Source organism: Gorilla gorilla, chromosome 7 (assembly GCF_029281585.2).
Source record: "Gorilla gorilla gorilla isolate KB3781 chromosome 7, NHGRI_mGorGor1-v2.1_pri, whole genome shotgun sequence".
Classification (NCBI taxonomy): domain Eukaryota; kingdom Metazoa; phylum Chordata; class Mammalia; order Primates; family Hominidae; genus Gorilla; species Gorilla gorilla.
The window spans coordinates 55,211,971-55,232,267 of record NC_073231.2 but is presented as its reverse complement, the minus strand read 5'-3'; the positions used below and the strand labels follow the sequence as shown (position 1 = coordinate 55,232,267).

Here is a 20,297-nt window from a genome sequence, read left to right as displayed (position 1 = left end):
GCTGTGCTGTACTAAAGAGCAGAAAGAATCAGAACGATAGATTAAAAAAAAATAAAGGATTTCACACATGGGCCCTATTAAAATCAGATCAAGTATTCTGCAATTTACAGGCAAAAATATTTAAAATAATGACAGGGTTGTTGCATGATCTAAGAAGAAAACACCCGGGAAATGTAAAAAAATGAGATTGACACAGCATGTTTAGCTCAGGCTGTTGTACAACAAGGCTCTCGAAGGGAGAGAGGAAAAGCCAAGCTATATTGTGAATATTCTCATTTTCAATCAGTTAGGTCAACACGAATCTAACACTATTTAAAACCTAGCCTTATCTCACAAATGGTCTTAAATATAATGATTAGTGTCCACAGAATCATTCAAGAAGGATTGATTTCATGTCTCTTAATCTTTTGAGAGTCCAAAAGTCACCTGAAGTCACTACTAGTACTATTATTTATTATAAGAGGCCTTACGATTGGGTGTGCCCTATTATAGAGCTTTCTATCCTTGGTAGTGTGTTTTGGGATACTGGTGAGTCAGAACTGTTTTCTATTTAAAACTTGCCACCTATTTATATTTCTGGGAGTGAAGACATCAGGCCAACTTAGAGCTCATCTTTGCTCTAGAGGGAAAAATAAATCATTGCTCTAGGAAAATAGTATAAAAGAATCTTTGTTCTTGGTTTGACAAGAACCCGGAGCATGGCTGCTTTTGGTGATCAGAGCCACCCCTCCCACCTGCATTCATTTACATCTATCCATTTATCTGACTACAGAATCTTTTAGGAGGAAGAGAAACAGGAACAAGAGAAACAAGAACATTTAACTTTGATAAGCAATATCGCCATAGCATTTTTAAGGGCACAGACATCTATTAACACACAAATATAAATCTTTAAGGCTTTGTGGGCAACAAGGTACTCAACTCTGCTGTGAGAAAGCAGTCACAGACAATATGTAAAGCAATGAGCATGGCTGTGTTCTGATAAAACTTTCTTTATCAAAACAGGTAGTGGTCTGGATGTGGCCCTCTGGCCATAGATTAATCCTGGACTAGGGTGAATCCAACAGATGCTGCCTGCAGGAGAGATGAAAGGACTTTCTAGAGGGAAAGTCATTTGATGGAAAGGAGAGTCCAAAACTAGGCACACAACTCCAGGATCTGGGTTGTTGGAGAGGAGGACTGGCCCTAGGCCAGGTGGCTGAGGCTCAATCCCCTTCTGACAGTCACTCCAGAACGAGGGCAGGGCAGCAGGTGTGAGAACTGAGTCAGCTGCTCACCTGGGGATCTAATCCCAGAGGTTCAGGCCTCCTGGAATATAGAGAACCTCAGATAAGTTGTCTTCCCTTCTTCTCCAAAGCACATGTTGAGAAACTACCATTGATTCCATAGTCTTGACAGAGCAGTCTGCCAATCAATGGGGTTTCAGCTCCTAAACTTCCAGTATTTACTGTTGATGGCAGCAACGGCAGCAGAGAAAGGGGCTCTTCTGCAGTGTGAACAAATGTTCCAGTTTCTTCCTCTGTAAGGTAATATATATCTTGGATGACTAAGCACTTTGGGCTTCAGTTCCTGAGAGCCTTGGGCTTTCCATGGAACACTACAGGGAAGGAAGAAATTGGATGAAAATGCAGTTATCATAATTTGAACATTGAAATCAATGTGACCTCATTCTATACCTTAACCTGATAGGGAAGGATATTGACCTCAAAATTAAACTAATGCCGCAAACAGAGAAAAACATCTCCTTTGTTGCTTGGACGAATGTATGAAGCTGATGACATCCATGGGTTAAGATCCTCTCCTAAGTCTAGGGTTGTGATACAGTCATTAAAACTCACTACTCAGGTGTTGTTGGTGCAGATAACTCAATGGATTAAAAAGCTAATGTGGGTTAAAAGAACGTTGGTCTATAGAGATCTCGTCTGGGTTCAGTTATAGAAACAAATTATTCCCACTAGTCACTCTAGCCAATTAGGCAAATCAGGATTTTATTTCACATTAAAAATAGTTTGAGTCCTTTGGGTGACTCATATTTGTATATCCTTTAAAGTCTCCAAATTGCATATTTGCTCATTGCTTTATTTTATTCTCAGAACAATGTGTGAGGCAGGTGAAAAAAAATGTTGATATTGCCCCTATTGTTTTTTCAGCTGTTGTAACTAAAACCAAAAAGTTGCAGTGATTTGCTGTAGGTTCCAAAGGAGCAAGTGCCCATCCCTACATGGTCTCCACCCCAGTCTGCTTATGGCAAATCTCACGTTCTCCCCACCCTACCTGCCCCAGCACTTAACTCCTGCAGCCTCTCAGCCACATCACTCCTGATCAGAGGGAGCCTGGGAATACGCTACAGTGTAGCAGTGAGTTGCCCTCTCCTTGCCAAGGGGAGCTTCCCAGTGTTGAAAGCACCTATTGACTCCCTATCTGCCTCAGGCTTGTTCTTACTCAGTTTGGAACAAGGCAGAAGGCATCATATAAGGGAAACTGTAGAACATAGGGCATACCCTGAGAGACACACAATTTCATGGGAAGAGTCCATCAGTGGTCCCGCAGGCGGGCTCCAGAGGCAGCCTAGCTGGGGTGGAATCCAGCTCTGCCTCTCACTGCTATGAAAACCTGTGCAAGTTCCTTACCTTCTCTGTGCCTCAGTTCCCTCACTTGTAGGATAATGATTGTACCTACTTCAAGGAGATGCAGTAAAGATTAAATATCTTAACATTTATAAAGTGTTTGGAGCAATGCTTAGTACACTGTTAGTACTAGACAAACATAAGTGACACAAAATGAGTTTAAGGAAAGAAGTCTTGAGCAGGAATGAGAAAAATGAATGTAGAATGGCTACTAAGAGTATAATCAAGAGCAAGTTCTTTCATCTCTCAGGGCTCCTATTTTCTCTCCTATTCAGAAAAGATAATAACAACCTTCCATAGACTTAAATGAAAAAGTGATAGTGCTTTGTAAAATGCACCTGGTAGGGGAAATTAACTATCTTGGTTAAGGATCTTAACCCATGGATGTCATCAGCTTAATACATTTGTCCAAACAACAAAGAGGAGACATTTTTCCCTGTCTGAGGCATTAGTTTAATTTTGAGGCCAATATCCTCCCCTACCAGGTGAATTTTACAAAGTTAAATTAACTATCTTGGTAATGATCTGCTTTGCAAGAGGACTTTTATCACAATGCATTTTTAGAATATGAAGCATAAATAGTAGGGTCTTCCCTTGTCAGAATGTCATCTGTCCTATCTCTAGCTGTCAAAGTCCTATGCATGGAGAGTCTTCCAATAATTGCTACCATTGAGTCTTCACTCTGTGTTAGGCTCAGTAAGCTACACACATTATCTCATTTAATCCCAGTGGAAATGCAGTATGTATAAAAAACCTGTTTACAGATGAGGAATCTAAATCTCAAGGAAGTTAAATAACTTGTCCCAAGTCAGTAGCCAGCAGATAGTGAGGCTGATTCAGCCCAGATACCTGTGATGCCAAAGGCCATCTTTGGTCAACCACTCAAACATATTTCCTCCACCAAAAATAATCTCTCTTCTCTGAAATAATACAATGATTTGCTCATATTCTTTTCATAGGAATGCAATTCTACCTTTAATTATATTTTTTATGTACATATCATAGCTTATCTGTTGGTTTACAGGCTTCATAAAAACAGAAAATAGGCCTTGTGCATCTGTGAACAAGCCTCAGTTGCCAGCCAAATGCCTGGGAATGGTGAAGAAGCAGGACTACCAAAAAGAAAGTAAAGTTCCAGCTTGCCTGAGTAAAGCTGCCTTACCTGAGAATGAGGTTGAGAATCCCTACCTCACAGGATTGCTGTGAGGTTCAATTAAGAGAACAAAGTTTAAATCTGAAACCAGTACTCTGAAAACCAGTGTACTGCCAAAGTGGTGACAGTTCAGTTTTATTAAGTTGTATTGAAATCAGAGTGGTTCGTGGATAGATTGGCTCTTAACCAAGAAGAAGAGAGAGAGTCAGTGAGGATATGAGCACAGCCGGGAGAAAAGCTTGAATTTCCTGCTGAATTTCACCAGAAAGCGGAATTTTTTAAAAAATGATTAGCAAATGAGTAATATGAATCAAGAGAGAAATGTGCAAAAGCAAGATACAGAAGTTCAGAGAGAGGCGGGTACAGGCTCAGTCCTGTACTTGAAACCTTAGCAGGGCAGCAGATTGGCTGCCTCCCACCTTATCTTCTTGTGCCCGCCCTGTGCTCTGCATGCCCAAGCTACTGTCAGGGTTTGTGGGGAACCACTTGTGGTGGTTTGTGCAGAAGGGCTTATGAACTATAAAATGCCACACAGTTGTAAGGTTTTGGGGCTTAGAACGATATCCCAAAGTATGGCTCTTCAGTCTGCTGAGTACTCTACAAGGGGATCAGCAGGGCCTCAGAAGCAAGAAATTCTCTCTGACCTTCTCTTGCCCTCCTTTCTCCTTCTCCCATTTTCCCCCCAAAGCAGATCATACAAACTAGAACTTCTCTCCCCCAAAGCAAACTGTAAAACCTACAGAGGTCACTCTAACCTAGCTCCCATGGAAGTAGGCCATAAGACCCTCATTCCAAAAGGGTCTTGCCCCATACCTTAGGGTAAGGGGTGGAAGGGTGGAGGAATGCCACACAGGAAGGCCAAGAACAATCGGAACACACGGGCCTCGCTAAGTTCCCTCCAATGTGTTACCATCAGGTAATACCCTTTTTTGTCCAATCACATTTCTACGTGGTTGTCCATCCTTCATGAAACCTAAGCATAAAAATACAGTTTTTTTCTAGGCCTTGGGTCTTCATGTCTAAAGTCGCTTGTGTCACATAAAACTTTGATTAAACAAATTTGTTATGCTTTTCCCTTTTTAGTCTGTCTTTTTTTGTTACAGAGATAGCAGCCATGGACCTTGAAATGGACGAGGAAAGGTATCCTGCCTTTTCACCCCTGTGGATGTCTGTGTTGTCCTCATTCTGGAGAGGCACAATCGCATCTTCGCTGGGAGGCGCGGCTTTGGTCAGCCCCCCTAGCCTGGTCTTCCAGAAAACCAGGGTCACTCACTAGAGCCGGCACTCACAATCACGGATTCAGAAAGCTCTCCCCGCAGCATGTTGTTCTAGAAATGACTCCAGGTGACTTTTGTGAGAGACTGAATGTATTCATCAATTCTTAATAAAGTTTTCACCAGGCTTACCAAGGGAGCCTTAAATGGGGAGAACAGCTTGTTTCCTTGACAGCAGAAAATTGACAGTTTTTTTTTATTTTAATTCTTTGTTGTCTGTCAAGAATTCCATAGAAATAATAGATGCCTGAAAACACAAGGAAAAGCGCATTTTTTTCCCCACTTCAGAGGTGTGCCTCCAAGGAGACTGAAATGAGGGAGAAGGAGGGTTTCTGAAATGTAGATGGTGGGTAATAAAGTCCCTCAGAGTGAGTAGGGAACAAGGTTAGAACTCACAAATCGCCTGCTTCAAGAGTCAAGGACATCTTTGCAGCCTTGGGACCAGCAGGCTGCTTGGGAAGCAGGAAGGCAACATTTCAACAAACAAAAACAAACAGTAAACAAACAAATACTGTAAAAAGGGACAACTCCCTTTGCATAGCCAACTCAGGCCCAGGCAGAGCTACCAAAGACCAGGCCTGGTTTCTACCGGTCTTGTAGAGCAGCAGCCTCTGAAAGCAGTGCCCCAGCGTGCCCGTCCGTCCAGAGCTGGGGCAGAGGGGCTTCCTCCTGGCTGGCAACTTCTAAAGGTCTGCAGTGCCAGGCACCGCCCCCCCCCCCCCACCGGGTCGTGAACCCCTGCTATCTCCTGGCATACCTGCCCCATCGAATATTAATGAGCCATTGTTTCAAAAAAAGCCTTGCCAAAGGTGGCTGGGACAGACTTGCCTACTCTGCAGACAGAAGGAAAAGAAAGGATGGGGGCGTCGCGGGGGAAGACACTAGGGGAGGAGGCGAACATGAGGCTTTCAAGTTCGAAAGCTTATTTTGCATGAGAAAATACAGGAGGCTTGAGGATTGCTGGTAGGCATCCCTCATCCTCTATCTTCCCTGCAAAAAAATCCGGATTAAAGCCGTTGGTCTCTGGGACACCTTAAAAAAAAATCTTCCTTCTGTGTCCTTATGTACAAGGGTAAAGACCAGCTTTCTACATCCAACTCGCGAGTGCTGAAGGGAGGACGAGCCGTGGGGCGCCCAGCCGGAGCCTCTGTCCTCTGCCTGTTCCCGATTCCATGGCCCGAGGCAATGGTTTGCATTTTTAGGACAACAGCCTGCTATCTGCAAGCAGGAGACCTCTCGTCAGGCTTCATTACTGCACACAAAATGACACGAGAGAGTCTGCGGCCCACAACTACGCTTATGGTGTGCAGCAAAGCCACTGCATCGCCCTGCAACACCAGTCCCCTTCTTCCCACTGACCCACACACCGAAATGCCCCAAACCTGAGCTTTGCTTATGTATGCGCCCTACCTGGCACACGTGGCTTCTGCTGGAAACTGGCCTTTGCCACCTTGCTTGCTGTTTGGCTTATGAATTTCCGGGGAGACCAAGAAAAGAACTGTATTTGCCAACTAATGAAGTTCAGATCCACCCTTTCTTTTCCTTCCCCATAAGCTCCCCAAGACTGAGTCTACAGTCCACCATCTCCTCATCTAGACATGGTGATTTACATCATACTGGGAGGACAGATAGCTGGGAATACAGACCCCATGCCATACAAGATAATTTAAACCTTTTAATCACCTCCCTAATTGCAATCGTCTTTCGCTTCTGGCCTAAATTATAGCTACTCTCCTAAAAAGAAATTCCACAGCCAATAGCTTCAGACATCATCATCATCAAATCCTATCTATTATTAACTGTTGTCACACAATGCACCTTTACAAACGAGGGTGAATCTGCTTGCATTAGCCAGAATAAGAGGGGTTGTGCCTGTGTTTGCTCAATGCTGGTTGAGCAAACCAACCTTTCTGATTCAATATTTCAGAATAAGGATATGTAAGTACAAGATTACTGAACAAATGTATGTAAGAAATTACTGGGCCGGGCACGGTGGCTTATGCCTGTAATGCCAGCACTTTGGAAGGCCGATGAGGGTGGATCACCTGAGGTCAGGAGTTCGAGACCAGCCTGCCCAACATGGTGAAACCCTGTCTCTACTAAAAAAAATACAAAAAGTAGCTGAGCATGGTAGCCCACACCTGTAATCTCAGCTACTCAGGAGGCTGAGGCAGGAGAATTGCTTGAACCCATCAGGCAGAGGTTGCAGTGAGCCGAGATCGCACCACCGCACTCCAGCCTGGGTGGCAAAGTGAGATTCTGTCTCAAAATAAAAAATAAAGAAATTATCTGGGTTCAAAACATATAAGTGTAGTCACCTGGATAGATTCAATTTATGAAGTTCCAATAAGTGTTCTAAAGCCTCTAGGGCTCAAAATTATGGAGAACTATTAGATGAATCCAATATCTGTACCTTTAAAGAGAGTAATCAGGAGACATGTAATGATGGAAACTAAAAGCAAACTTCAGACCATGAACTGACAATAAGGTGTGGGAAGAGAGATCAACGTGTAGTATAGCAGCTCCTTCTTAACCTCTTAAATTGGTCAGGATTTGGGCTCAGCTGCTGTAACAGAGGCCCCGTGTATGGAGGCTTACACTGCCTAGAAGTTTATTTTTCTCTCTAGCAGTTTTGGAGTGAGCAGGCCAAACTGACAGAGCAGTTCTGCTCCACAAAGTTATTCAGGGATCTAAGTTCCTTTTATTGAGAAAGCCTTTATGGCAATAGTTCTCAACTTGAATGCGGAGGTTGGCAAACTTTCTGTAAAAGGCCATAAGGTGAAATTTTAGTCTTTACCAGCCACATAAGTCTCAATTACATATTCTTCTTTGGCTTTGTTACTTTTTGTTGCAACTGTTTGCAAATGTAAAACCCATTCTTAGCTCATTGTTGTACAAAATCGAGCCACCCAGTGGTTTTGGTCCATTGGCTGCAGTTTGCCAGTCTCTGCTTTCGGGCATCACAATCACCTGGAGGGCTTTCTGAGCCCACCTGGAGTTTCTGATTCTATAAGTCTTGGATGGGACCGATGAATTTGCATTTCTAACAGGTTCTCTTGTGACGTTGATGTTGATGGTTTGGACATCACACTTTGAGAACCACAGCCCTGTAGTGTGGCCTTTGCCTTCCTAGTCAAGCTGAATCTCCTGCACATGCATGTTCCAGCACAAAAGAAAAGGAAAAAAGAATCAAAAGATAGTCTCTTTAAGGACCTAATGAAGAAATTGCATACATAACTTTCATCACATCCCACCAGCCTGATCTCAGTCATATGGCCATAATTGGTTACAAAGGAGGTTGGAAAGTATAGACTGTAAATGCATGTTTATGAGCCCTGCTACAACTGAAGTGGTTTATTATTAAAGAGGAAGAGATGGAGAATGCATTTTATGGAACAGTTAGCAGATTCCACCACACAAGGAAAGAAGGCGACAAGTGAAAGGTCTCCTACACTTGGTCAGATTAACCTCACAGGGACCACCCTGGGATTTATTACAGTACCTCTCTGCTATATTCACAGATGAAAAGTAAGCTCATGGCATACCTGAGGGGCCTGAGCAAGTATATATCACTGACAGCTACCACTAGGAATAACTTAAGCTCCCATTTCTTAAATGAATATCTGTTCTATCTGCCCCTCCTGATGCTAAAAATTCTACAAATCACAATTCATTGCTTCAGGTTCTTCAGGCTTCTTAATCTTAATGAGTTCCTAGAAACTTACCAATCATGTGCAGTAAAAATAATAACAAAAATAAATCTTTGCTTTATATCATATAATAAATAAATATCAGCTCCTACAGGTAGTCTGTAAGTTACTTGCCATGTGGACCGTCCAACATAGGCAACCCAAACATGGCAGCTTGCTTGTTTACAGCCAGCAAAAGGAGAAGAAACATACTCCAGTAAGATGGGTATTACAACCTTATATAACACGATCATGTAATCACATACATTCTGTCTCTTTTGCCTCATTCATTCTATTGGCTAGACATAAGCTAAAGGTCTAGTAACACTTCAGTGGAGGGCATAACACGAGGGCATGAACACTGGGATGTGTTCCAGTGGAGGCCACCTGAAGAATCTGTCTACCACAATATATGTTTAATACTTTTGATTAAATACAACCAAGCTACAAATATATCTCTATTAGCACAGAATTTGTGGGCCCTTTTCCCTATGAAATCTTGAAGAACTTGTGCATCACCATTTAATCTGCTAACTTAATAGGAAGAAAATCATACATTTTAATTTGAATTTATTTGTTTATTGACATATATGTATTCTTATTTATGCAAATTTATCTTTATTTTTTATTTCAATAGGTTTTTGGAGGATAGGTGGTGTTTGGTTACATGGATAAGTTCTTTAGCAGTAATTTCTTGAGAATTTACAATGTGCCAAGCACATATTAAGAATTTGGAGCTCATTAGTTCATTTAATCACGGGTTACAGGAGGGTTAGATTCACCCCCTATGTTTAGAGAGCAGCCTATACTCGTAGGCATTCTACTATAGCACCTCCACTTTTATCCCTTGCTGTCAGGCAGATAACAAGAGAGATACATCATGAGCAAGGAGCAAGGTGATCACAGGTCCCTGGTCTCAAATCCATCAACTGGTTTTACTATTGCATGGCAACTCTCAAAACCTTGAAGTTTATGTTCCAAGAAGCCACCCTTGGGCTTCCCAGAGAGACTTTCTTTATTTGTTGTGGAGTCTACCACAAAAATAGAAGAGGCACTTACCGCACACTTTCTACTTGAATGACTGAAAACAACAGTTGCTCTTACAGATGCAGGGAAAGAGCAAAGATATTTCAGTAGGCCTGAGGACAAGCTAAAAATTACCAGCTCCTCATAGTAATTACTCATTCCCCTGGAGAACAATTGAAGGTTAGCTTTTTCCAAAATCTAACTCACTTTGCAAATCCAACTTAATCTTGATGTAGTGGCCTTGAGCGAGTTGTATAATATCTTGGACCTTTGTTGTCTTCTCTGTAAAGTGGTCTTGTTACCTTCTCTAAGTGGAAGCCACTCAGTGTGATCTCTTGAGATTCTTATCAAGCTGAGGTTATGTGATTCTGAAACAGGTTCCCTCCTCCAGGTGTTTTGTTACACAAAACTTTTAAAAAAGAAGTCCAAAGGACATATCTATAATACCGAATCATGAATGAGTAAAGCTTTCAGAAAGAGATGAACATAGAAACCTTGAGCTTACAAAAAGTCTCTCTAGAGGATTTTCTTTTAATTAACTGTACACACTTCTTGCAGAGTACCCTCAACTGACCTTCCAGTAGAGTTCCATAGTCCTGTGACATAAGAGAAGTGCCCTGCTTCTCCATGTAAAGTAAGAGAACCACAAACACCTGTTCTTTGGTAGATTCACCACAGAGAATCACTTCTTGAAGGTCAATTATATTGCTAAGTCAGTCTAAAGATTTTCCGCCTGGGAAAGTACAGCAATGGCATCTGTTCATTCTTCAACGTAGATCAACCCTTTACCCATGATTTTTCAATATTTAAACAAACAGCTCAAACAAAGCTGTGCTTCAGTGTTAACCTTGTGAACTTAAAAGCCTGCACCTGTACAATTAATAATTAACATGTTCAGTAACAAAGCTGGAAGGTAACAAGTGACATTCACACCTCTTAATTGGTGCGATTAGCAGTCCTTTTGTTGTCAACCATTAGCAGCTCTCTCCAAGTGTGAAATGCCACAGGTAGAGGGACATTGGCAATGGGTGGGGTAAAGGAGGGAAGGTGAGAGTGAAAAAAGTTTATGAAGCAGGTTAGACTTATCTAGAGGAAAGAAAACAGATGGTTACTTCAGAAAACTGGCTAAAACTGTCGAACGAGTAGAAGCATCCGTGATTGTATCTCTTTTTATTCTTTGCTGCTGATGCGAATGAGTCTTGAAGTTTTAAAAACTCTAGTACCCCTCATCGCATTGCAATATGGGGAGACCCCACTTTCAGCAAAATTAATTATGAATGTGAAAATCTATATCAATGTTTTTAAAAATGAAGGTATGTCTGTGGAGTTTTGCTTTCTTGACAATATACCATAAGGATTACTATGATATTCTAGATGACAAATATACTTGGGCTTTAAAAACAGATTCCAATTATATAGGAATTTTCAGGAATATATGAAGCAAGATGCACTTCTTGTTTTTTTGTTGTTTATTTCTTGTTTAATCCTCTTCTTTAATCCTCTTTTCTCTTTTTCAAAAAAGCAGTAGCAGGCTTCCCTCCATATGGATGAGAAAATTTCTTTTGTATCCAGTGTTGCAACCTCTCATCAATCAATAACAAACCTCCCAGAAGGCATGACCCTGTGTTAGCATCCTTTCATTTTTTCAGATTTTAGCTTCCACACTTGGCTTTTCTATATTTTCTTGATATCTTTGTCTTCTTTTCTTAAAGATATGGCTTCATGTTGACAATGCAGAGATATTGCTATTCCTGTACAAACTAAAGGTGTCAATATTTCTTTATAATGGGAGAGGTCATTGAGTTATCATTCTAGGACAAAAATTAGATAGAACATATTTGTGAGCTCCATGATGGCAAGAATTATGTCTCCTCCATCAATATATTACCAACTTCTAGCCCAAATATATACTCAATAAATAGTTATTAGATATGAAATGTGAACGCTAATGTCAATGAGATTTTCCTCCCCAAGTTTCTGTTAACATTACTTTGGTTTTTACACAATTCTCCTGGGGTATTTGCAATGCTATTTGAGTTTTCTGTATTGCTGAGATTATTATTTTCCTTTTGGGAGAGGCTGTCTTTATGTTAATATATTATTTCCTTCGACATGTTTTCCACTTTTACTTGATGGATTGGCTCCCTATCACCCAGCCTTTTCATTCACTGAATTCAGCTTTATACGAATGACTTCATAGTTTTACAGATCATTTTGAATCCTTCAACCCCATCTTACCTCTTGCTTATCTTTCATCCACATTTCCTATATTACATTCTCATTCTAAACTACTTTTCTATTATCTATGTATGCCAGACCTTAGGAGCTTAACACCTATTTTATTTTACCCTTCATTTTTTGTAGCTTAGGAATTTGAGAAGGGATCATCTTGATCCACATGGCCTCACCTGAAATGGGTGGGATGAAGGATCCATTTCTAAGATGGCTTCCTCATGCATGTGGTCTCTTGCTCGCCACAATGAATCTCTTCCTCCAGGGCCTCTGCACATGGCTTGGGCTTCCCATAGCACGGTGTTTGCAGGACCGTTGCATTTCCTACAGAGCAGCTGGTTTCTCCCAGGTGAGCCTTCCAAAAGCAAGCATTACAAGAGACCCAAGTGGAAGCTGCAAAGCTTCATACTCATTGCTTAAGCAAATCCCTAAGGCCATCTCGGATTCAAGAGGGAGGGGAGGACTAGACTCCACGTCTCCATGGGAAAATGGTAGGCCCCATATGAGGAGGGAAGGACTCAGTGGCAATTATCTTGATGACAAACTGCCATACCTACCATTTTCATTTTAATATTTTCTTTTTCTTCCCTATTTAAAATTTTTATAGTTGCCTACCTAACATATAGGTTGTTAATACACACAAGTTTGTGCCAAGACTTATGTTCAAGCATGGTAAGTGTCCCTACTAGGTCATCTCCATGTGAAACTATTTAAAGAGCACCAGGAGGCCCTGATATTCCAAAGTCATCTCCCTTAACTAGCCTCTCCATTCACTCATTTGAGTCACTGAAAGATTTCTGGGGGAAACAAGCTCTCACGTGACTTGGGAGAGAGGCATGACCAATCAACCATGAGCACTTCTCAATCCAGAACTGTACATTGGTTTATTAAGATAAGTTTTTGTTTTCCCATGTGGGTAAACAGAGCATGAAGTGTGAAAAATGGTGCTGGAGCAGTGAGTGCCCCTTGGAGTGGGCAGAGCTGGGTGTGACACTGAACCCCTGGGATGGTGGCAGGGTGCCATGTGCATCAGTCTGGAAGGAGAAGAGATCTGGAGAGGGTCATAGTTGGGGGTCAGTATAGGTGAAGGTGTGTGGGTGATACAATAATATAAAATATTTAGCTGCCTGATGCAAAGAATGTATATTGCCTATTATCTCTATTTTCTCCAAAGAACACAAATAATTTCAGAGCTTCCCCTCTGTATATATAAAGAGAGAAGCTATCCTGGAGTTAAACTCCCACACCTACCTTTCTAATTTTATTTTTTTTGCAATATATACATGATATATGTGTATGCATATATGCATATGTGTATGTGCATATATATATATATATATACGCACACATACATACACACACACACACATTACATAAGAAACTAGAGTAGTCAGACGATTCCATTCCCATACTTCTAGTTGATTTATCTCCTAGGCAGTTTGTACCCGAGCTGCTGAGAATTGGTTTTAAATTGTGAAGCTGGTCACTGACCAGTCATTTAGATTACTACAGCAATTAATTTTGACCCCACTATCATTACCATACTTTGTCTAGTTCCTCCTCCTAGCAAAGACTTCTAGTTTAGTTATCTTTTGATAGACATTCAGCTCTTCTTTGTTAGTTATAGGCCCTCCCATTATTAGCTAAAGTAATGCCACCTAGAAAAATGAGTCTATTTTTTAGCCTCCCTTGCTGCCATGTAAATATATTCTTTCTACTTGTATGCAAGCAGAAATGTCACATATGAATTCCAAGAAGCCCTTAAAGAGGTGCAGTTGTCTGCATTCTTTCCTCTTTTCCCTGGTATTTGAGGAAATGATGTCTTGGGCTCTCCCCGCCATCTTGAATCATGAGATGGAAGTCACTGCGTGGACAGCAGAGCTGTAAGGTAGAAGGAGCCTCAGTTCCTGATGGCGAGGACTTTGTGAACCTGCATTACCAACTCCCAGCTCTGTGCTACAGATTATATTTCTTTACCCAGGAGATAAACTTCTATTTTTATAGACATTGTTATTTAGATTTTTTATCACTTTTAGTGAAATCTAATTCTGACACACCTCTCTGCTGGTGAGGTTGGAGAATTTAGTCAGGTTAAAACAACCAACTTGGTTTAAACCACCCTTCCAACACGCACAGTATATAAACTTGCAAAGGCTAATTAAATTTCACTAGGGCAGATCTTTATAAAAAGAATAAGTAACATATGTATATATCACATCTGAATTTAAATACAGTATTTAACTGTCCTAGATTTTGCAATGTATTCATAGCTGCGAGGGGGGATAAGAAACTACTTCATAATCCGTTGAATCCTTGTAAATTCTGTTTAAATGTGTTTTTAAAATGTGATTTTTTTGTGTGCTACCATTGGTGATGATGGGGAGTTCTGTATTGTAAAATATTCCTCATTGCTGTTGAGAATGAGCTGAGACACGGGCAGTGCCGTGGCAGCCCCTCCTGGGTTAGAGCGTGGTGCTTTGAGAAAGGATACTCAGTTATAAAAGCCAATGGATTCTTTTTCTGAAATGGCTGCCAAACACCCCTGCTTTTGTTTAGTGTTCATTATATCTCAAAGTTTCCTTTCTCTTTTCCTTCCACCAAGCCTACCCAGCCCAGTCTGCATCCTTCCAGTACCTGTCAGAGCTAACTCTTCAAAAACAGCATCCGATCATGCCCTGTCACTAGGTAGAAACTTCGGTGGATTTCTTCTTGCTTCTAGTTTGGCATAAAATGGCCTTCACTTTTTCTTCCATGTACTTTCCCAGTCCTTTATCTCACTTGCTTTCTGTTTATACATGATGAAATTCCCACCTTTTCCCAAACATGCTGTGCCTTTTACAACTCGGCATTTCGAACAGGCTCTGCTCTCTGCTTGAAATGCTTCCCTGACCCTGAACTTCCTCTTCAGAACTTTCAGGATGTATCTCATGGGGCACTAGCACTCAAAAGCTTTTGCCATTACTACAGTTGCAGTTAATCACTTCCTCCTTTGTGTGGATTCTGCTTTTAGTCTGTCACAGCACTTACTAGGTGATATTATAATTGATCTGTTTTCAAGTCTGATTTGTCCTAATATGTGAGACATTGCAGCCCGCCCTGGTATGCTGTTCAATGTCCATAACCAACTGGGAACTCCCTCTGTCTTATGGAATGGAGAGCTAGATCCATGACTGAGACAAGACTATCTTGACAAAAAGTAATTTGTATCTAAATTTAGTCCTTAGAGTTGTATGAAAAACAGTAGGACCTAGACACTTCCAGTTCTCTGGAGAAGATATTCATGGGCGTATACAGAAATCTACATAGCTATCCTATCTAGCCATCATAGCTTTCTTCCCACCTTGAAGAGAAATACATTTCTTAGAACTGGATTTTCTTAGAATCAGAATTATGGAATCATAGAATTGTAGAGCTAAAAGGGACCTTAAAGATAATATTGACTCCAGCTTCATAATGAGAAAACTAATCCCAGAAAAGCTAAAAGATTTGTCAAAGGACACCCACCTAGTTAGTGTCAGTCAGATCTGAAATCCTGGCCTCCTGACTCCAGTGTTCTTCAAATATTTGAGCCCTAAGTCCTTGGTTAAGGGGCATCCAATAGCTGTGAAGCACTGAAATTTTAATATTTATTAAGTTAAATCGGAGCTGAACCACACATACACCTAAGGGTTTCAGCGGCAAGTTAAACAGATGAGAGAAGATAAGTCAGATTGTTTGATGAAAATGTTAAAATCAGAGACCTTGAGAGTTTAAAAGCCCCTTATATAGCATCCAGTCCAAGCACCTAGTTTTCATAAATAAAAATTACTAACAAGTGAAATAATTTTCTCCACCTGAGTCATAAAGCCAAAGACAGAGACAAAAGTAAAACCTTGACTACAGCTGTGAAATGGACTCCAGAGGACTCCTGTGGATAAAGTAGGATCCTAGAGAGAGCAGTAACTCTTGTTTGAAGCATATGAAGCCATAGTTGGTCAAATAATTAAAAAATCAGCTCAGTAGAAAATGATTTTTTAAAGGATGTATACATACTACAATTTTTTCATTTTAATCTTAAACACATAAATGTACAGTTATTTTCCACTTGGATAATCCAGGATTTTCTCCCCATCTCAGTATCTTTTGCTTAATCACATCTGCAAGGTCATTTTTGCCATGCAGGTAATATGTTTATAGGATAAGGTCATAAACATCTTTGGGGCCAGGCGCAATGGCTCATGCCTGTAAGCCCAGCACTTTGGGAGACCAAGGCAGGTGGATCATTTGAGGTCAGGAGTTCAAGACCAGCCTGGCCAACATGGTGAAACCCTGTCTCTACTAAAAATACAGAAAATTAGCTGGGCATGGTGGCAAGAGCCTGTAATCCCAGTTACTCAGGAGGCTGAGGTACAAGAATTGCTTGAACCCAGGAGGTAGAGGTTGCAGTGAGCCAAGATTGTGTCACTGTACTTTAGCCTGGGCAACAGCATGACTTTGTCTCAAAAAAAAAAAAAAATTGGGGCATTGAAGTGGAGGGGGGCATTACTCTGCCTGCCATGCATGGCTCTGCTGATGGAAGATGAGGAAACACACACAAATTGTATTGTTTATGATTCATAATTTGTGCCTTTAAAATGAAATAACGTTTTATAGACATTTGGAAAGCAACATGTGTGAATTCTTCCAAATTCGTTTCCCAATTCTTTTTATAATGTCTGCCTTGCAACCAATTTGAAATTAATTTTTTATGTGGTTCACCTTTTCTGATTCTTCTGAAATATTGGTTTTAGGTTTTATAGATACAATTCTCTTTCTTTTTGTACTCCAATGTTACTGGCTTACATAACATTTATTTAAATTACACCATTACAATAACAAGGACTTTAAACAACTTTGAGGAGAAACATGACTTTGCCGAAATCGCTCCATTGTTGGACACAAAGGTGACCAGGTTGTTGACAAGTGGCCTGAGGGTCCTCATTGTGCCGTGCAATAAATGAGAAGTTGCCATATCTGGTAGAGTGTGTTAGTAAAGTTGGTTTAGGGGAGCTTCTGCTGTTTAAAGTGCCTTGTGTACTCGAAGGCACTATACAGATATAAGACATCGTTATTTTTGTTTGTATAATAGTTCAGGGCCTGGGGCTAAGACATGCAAACAGACATTCATGATGGTATAGGGGAGATGCATGGCAGAAAACAAGCAGCCTATAAACTAGCCTGATGACAAGGGAAAGTCAGAAAAATTTGAAAAAATGTTCTGCTGAAGCCTAGATAAAATCTAAAAGCATATTAAGTTGGTTAATAGTATAAGTTTCAATCAAAAAAGTTTTCAATTATAGTCAAGGACTTGCTTCCTTTATTAATCTGCTTTTAAGCCCATCCAATGCATCTCTAAAAATTTAGGTTTAGTTGTCTAATGAAAAAGCTATTTTTTAAAATATTTAATTGTCAGGAAAAAGTATATTGATCCCTCCTTTCAGATGACCTCTCTTTAGGAAACTTGGCTGCTTGGGTCATTAAACTGTAAATGTATCCTTGTGAAAGCTTTTTTTTTTTTTTGAGACAGAGTCTCACTCTGTTGCCAAGTCGGAGTGCAGTGGTGCAATCTTGGCTCACTGCAACCTCCACCTCCTGGGTTCAAGCAATTGTCCTTCTCAGCCTCCCAAGTAGCTGGGATTACAGGCGTACACCACCACATCCAGCTAATTTTTGTATTTTTAGTAGAGATGGGGTTTCACCACGTTGGCCAGGATGGTCTCGATTTCTTGACCTCGTGATCTGCCCGCCTTGGCCTCCCAAAGTGCTGGGATTACAGGCACGAGCCACTGTGCCTGGCCGTGAAAGCATATTTTTACTCAGGCTGAGTAGTGTAGGGTAAAGGACACTTGCTAATATTCTGAGATTGCAAACACATGTGTTAAATGTGGCAGAACATGCAACACAAGAAAAGTGCTAAATCTTGAATTGCAGGGCCTTCCCATATGTGTTATTTTGCCCTGAATAATAATAATAACTATTGTTATTATCATTATTAAGACAGGGGTCTTGCTCTGTTGCTCAGGCTGGAGTGCAATGGCACAATTATAGCTCACTGTGACCTCTAACTCCTGGGCTCAAACGATCCTTCCACCTCAGCCTCCCGAGTAGCTGGGAGTACAGGCATGCACCACCACGCCCAGTTAATTTTTTAAATTTTTTGTAGCAACGGAGCCTTGCTGTGTTGCCTAGGCTAGTATCGAACTACTTTGCCCTTGAATTCTATTGTCTTTTACTAGTTAGTCAGTAACTGTCTCTGTATATTAGCTTGTTGAAGGAGGGTAAGAGAGGTTAAATATTCAGTATCAAATTCTGGACATAGAGTTTACTTGTGGCCAAAGGCATGGATTTCCTTATCCCTGCCCAAAGTGGAAGCAAGTGAATACCCTCTCTATTAGTTCCCTTGGGCTGCCATAGCAAAGTACCATATACTGGGTTGCTTAAACAACAGAAACTTATGTTCTAGAAGCTAGAAGCCCAAGATTAAGCTGTCAGCGGAGCCATGCTCCCTCTGAATGCAAGGAAGAAATCTGTTCCAGGCCTGTCTCTTAACTTCTGGTCATCCCTTAATTAAGGTGGCCAACCCCAAACTTCTTATGATGTTCTCCCTGTGTGTGTGTATGTAGGTCCACATTTCCCTCTTTTTATAAGGGCAACAGTCAAATTGGATTAAGGGCTTACACTGCTCCTGTATGACCTCATCGGGTTTTGTTTTGTTTTGTTTTGAGACAGAGTTTTGCACTTGTTGCCCAGGCTGGAGTGCAATGGCGTGATCTCTGCTCACTGCAACATCCGCCTCCCAGGTTCAAGCAATTCTCCTGCCTCAGCCTCCCGAGTAGCTGGGATTACAGGTACCCACCACCACACCTGGCTAATTTTTGTATTTTTAGTAGAGGCAAGGTTTCACCATGTTGGCCAGCCTGGTCTCGAACTCCTGACCTCAGGTGATCCTCCTGTCTCGGCCTCCCAAAGTGTTCATCTTAGTTATATCTGCAATGACCCTGTTTCCAAGTAAACTCATATTCTGAGATACTGGGGGTTAGAATTTCAGTGTCTAAAATTTTGGTGGACACAGTTAACCCATTCAACCCATTACATTCTCTCTGGAGAAAGGCGTAAACATTCTATGCCTCATACTAATCCTCCAAATAATTTTGAACTATAATAACCAGTATATAGTCAAATTTAAGCAGGTACTTAATAATAATAATAGTCATAAAAATCATGGGGGGTGCCAGAAGATGTAACAAAGAAAATTAATAAAAATTGGTGAAGTTTGTTATTAGCTCTGACTAGAAGCAGCATCACCAGTAAAAATAAACTGTCATCTGTAACTGTGAACATGGAGAGATGGGAAGCAGAGGAAAGATTTACAAAAAAAAAAAAAAAAAAAAAACCAAAGAAAGAAAGAAAGACAAAAGCAGAGAGGAATACAGAAGTGTAAAGAGCACATGCAGTCCCCTGTAGGTAAGCATGTTTATCAGGTAAGAAGAAATGTGTTCAAAAAGTCAGACCTCCAAAGAATGGCTTTTTGTCATACCTCAAACATCTGAGCACCCTTTAGCTTACCTTTGGTGCTAGGAATGAACCAAATCGTATCCTATTGTGGTGCTAGTTTAGAGAGAAAGTTGGGCATGGAAAACAAAGTTCATTTGTCCAGTAGGATGTCTGTTTTATTGTGGGCATTTAAATAAAGTACAAGTACCTACTTTCATTCAATGCTACCTGTGTCAAGAAAAAAAACTGGACTAAAATGTTGAATACATTTGCCCCATGTATGCAATAAATACTAAACAAGAAGTAAAGTGCCTCTAAAAGTTCCAAAGATTCCACAATTCTTCTTACACATCAAGTTGCCTTTTTCTTGCTTGAGAATTGTTAAAACTTATCTTTCCAGAAGGTCTCGGTTATCTGGAATTATTCAATAATTTTATGGATAGTTTAATTGACCAAAGTTTTTAATTTCCTGTTTCAATAGCAATATTTCCCTGACGTATAGTATACAGTTCCATGTATTAGCAAATGGAACTTACTGAACTTAAGATCAGCTGTGTTAGATAGGCAGATGGTTTGGGACATCAAGTTGACTAGTAAACATCCATGGCGAATCTTAGAGTGAATTCTGTTCATTTATCTTTTTCTTTGTAGAATATGCTGTTGCAGAGCCTCCCATATCCTATAATTACAAAAGTATTATTAAATTAAAGGTGTGAAAATATTGTTTATTATTTTGCCTTCAGTGAAACTGTCATCAGCTCTAACCTATTTTTTTTAACTTTTA

At 40.6% G+C, this 20,297-nt stretch overlaps 1 long non-coding RNA gene across 1 annotated transcript; it reads right to left on the bottom strand.

The window, feature by feature from the left end:
• Positions 1–975: 975 nt before the first annotated feature.
• LOC109027993 (uncharacterized) lies at positions 976–20,192 on the bottom strand. Its single transcript, XR_002007048.4, has 4 exons — positions 20,050–20,192; positions 15,506–15,612; positions 12,178–12,356; positions 976–1,597 (listed from the first exon to the last, which is right to left on the bottom strand). It is a non-coding gene; the product is annotated as an uncharacterized lncRNA (long non-coding RNA).
• Between the last annotated feature and the right edge of the window lie 105 nt (positions 20,193–20,297).